Genomic DNA, 2,978 nt, shown 5'->3' on the forward strand with positions numbered 1-2,978 from the left:
CTTCTGTAATTTAGAAGGCTGTGGAGTGTTTTACAAGGCACGGAAGAAAAAAATTAGGGCCATTTAGGGCCTGAATCCTTCACCCAGTTGATTAATCCTTAATCATACAAGTGGCTCCACTGCAGTAAATGCTATTAATGGGACCAAAACCTTAATGTTACGGACAGCCCAATCCTATGCCCCAGTGCCACTGTGAGGTGCAGCAGTGCCAAAATGTTTGCGCCTATATCCTGAAGGGCTTTGTCAGCTGCCAGAGTCTCCTCGGGGTTCCTTTACCCCATGTCAAGCTCTGCTGGCAGCAATGGTTGGCAACCTTCAGTCTCGAAAGACTATGGTATAAACCTACAGCACCCGGTATTCCCAGGCGGTCTCCCATCCAAGTACTAACCAGACCTGACCCTGCTTAGCTTCCGAGATCAGATGAGATCAGGCATGTGCAGGGTAACAGTTGCTGCCCAATGGGTCTCCTCGGATCTGCACCCACAGGTACAGAATCAAAGACCCTGTGTTAGGTGTGGGAGGGGCTTCAGGATTCAGCAGCAGACTCTGGCCCCATCCCCTTCCCTGTCCCCTTTCGCTGTGCCTGATCCTATTCCCAGAGCCATGTTAATGCGGATTCCTTTCCCATTGCCATTGTGGTGGAGGAGGTGAAATGGGGCTGGGGAAGGCAGAAAGGGCCAATGATGGGGGGTGGATAGGCGGGAGGATCAGGTCCATGAAGGGGTTGGATTTGGAGGCAGTGGTGACCACTGAATCCAAACCCCCTTCCCAGACCTGATCCCCCAACCTGAGTCTATGTAGACTTCTGCCAGCAATTTTGCTGGTTGAAATCTAAGTAGACCCCACTGCATTGGAGAGGTTTACTCCCTGGTACAGGAACTCCCAGCTGCTGCTGCTCTCACCACTCCTGCTCAGATTGGCCCTGCTGTGAATCTTTGAGGTTGACTGAAACCAGCTGGCGGGGCTGGCATGGGGCAAAACGGAGCTGAAAGGCATGCTTGAAGCTTCCTGGGTTGGCTCTACAGACCCAGTCGCTCACTGAGGCACAATCAGAGACAGTGACACTAATCTTGCCGCTGCCTTGCCCTGCCACAGCACCTGCAGTGGGGCGAAGATGCGGAGGGTCATTTTTGTGTCACTCCCATCTATGATGTCATCCAGTACAGCCCGCACTACCCATGTGCCATCACAGCATCTATAGCATTTGCTTTTGCCTGTCAAGTTTCCTGGCAATACACATGGTTTCAGTTGCAGCTATCTGGTAGTACTTTAATTCAAAGAGAAACAACAATTGTTTCAGTGAAACTATGCCCCCAAGTTGCTGGGCCATAAATTAAAGATTTAGCCACAGTGTGCTTTGGGGTGCTGCCCTACAAGAAGCCTCCAGGGTTCTAATTTTGTGCTTTCAATTATAATGTGCTAGATGCAACACACACAAAACCGTTTGTTTTCCAATAATATTATTAGTATATTACTATACAGTATATGTGCATTTTTCCTGGGCAGTTAATGCTAGGAAAGGTCCTTCGTTGCTGTTATCTTCCTCTGCAGTGTTATCTGATTATGTAGGGACACCTATTATTATGTACCAATGCTGTACTGCCATGAATACAAGTAGCTATATTTGCACCTATTGTCTACTCTAGAGCTCAGTATGGCAGCACACAGTCCAAGCACTCCGATGCACTGCATGCTGTATGAAATGAAAAGACAATTTGCAGATACTCTGCTGTGCAGTGAAAATAAATTTGCTGCTTATTGTTTCAGAAAAGCAATTTGCACAGTGGAGAGGCAATATTTTCAGAGTCTGGGTGGCCGCTAATGGGAGAACCTCAAAGGCTTGCGAAGTTTGGCTCAGGCACAAACTCTGCAAAGTACGGGATCTTTATCTAAAGCTTACTCAATTCCTTTTTAGGTTTAATTTGATGTCAATGGGAGAAAAGCAATAATGGGCACCAAGTAACTTAACATTTAAAAGCTGCAGGAGTCCAAGAACATGCAGGAGTCCAAGAACATGGAAGAGAAGAAGAAAAAATAATGAATTATATTTCAGAGATGGTGGAAACTTTTGTATTCCCCTTTCTTACAACTTCAGTGCTCCAATAAATTCAGGGTCCCCATATAATGAGTGTTTTTAATAACCTAGTTTACAATCCATAAATTGATTTCCAGGAAACTTCAGAATATATGCTTTGAAGGTTGTACCTATAGCTTTGTGGATACTTCAAACACATCTCTGATACCACTGTCTATACTACAACAGCTGCCACATATTACCTTGAATGGGGACCAGAGTGTAGCAGAAATTAGCATTTGCATTATAATGAAAGAGCAAAAAATAGATTATGATACAACAAACTTGAAGTCCCAACATCATCATCATCATCAATCATCATCATCATAACTTTATTTTTACCCCACCTTTCTCCCCGAAGGGACTCAAGGCGGCTTACAACGGGTTAAAACAGATTAAAAACATAATTTAAAAACAGATAAAAGCATATTAACACATATCATAAAAACAGTAGTCAGATGAAAAGTAGTAAAAAGATAAAAAGAGCATAGAGCAGCAAGTCATAAAAGAATCAGGCCTGTAAAAAATTAAAAGATGTTGAAAAGATGTTAAAAAGGCCGAGAACTCAGAAGGCTTGTTTAAACAGAAGGGTCTTCAAGCCTCGCCGAAAAGTCTCAAGAGGGAGCCATTCTTAAGTCAAGGGAAAGGGAATCCCATAGCGTTGGTGCCACTACTGAGAAGGTCCTATTTCTAACTGCCGCCCCATGTACCTCCCTAGGCGGCGGCACTTGTAAAAAGGTCTTCTCTGATGACCTAAGAGGATGAGCCGGATTGTATGGAAGTAGGCGATCTCTAAGATACCCTGGCCCAGAGCAGTATAGGGCTTTAAAGGTCAAAACTAGCATCTTGAATTGGGCCCGGAAACGAATTCTGCACTAATTGAAGTTTCCGAACCGTCTTCAAG

At 44.7% G+C, this 2,978-nt stretch overlaps 1 pseudogene; it reads right to left on the reverse strand.

The window, feature by feature from the left end:
- Positions 1 to 339: 339 nt before the first annotated feature.
- LOC136658037 (5S ribosomal RNA) lies at positions 340 to 456 on the reverse strand (annotated as a pseudogene).
- Positions 457 to 2,978: the final 2,522 nt, after the last annotated feature.

This window comes from Tiliqua scincoides, chromosome 7 (genome assembly GCF_035046505.1).
Source record: "Tiliqua scincoides isolate rTilSci1 chromosome 7, rTilSci1.hap2, whole genome shotgun sequence".
In the NCBI taxonomy this organism is placed as follows: domain Eukaryota; kingdom Metazoa; phylum Chordata; class Lepidosauria; order Squamata; family Scincidae; genus Tiliqua; species Tiliqua scincoides.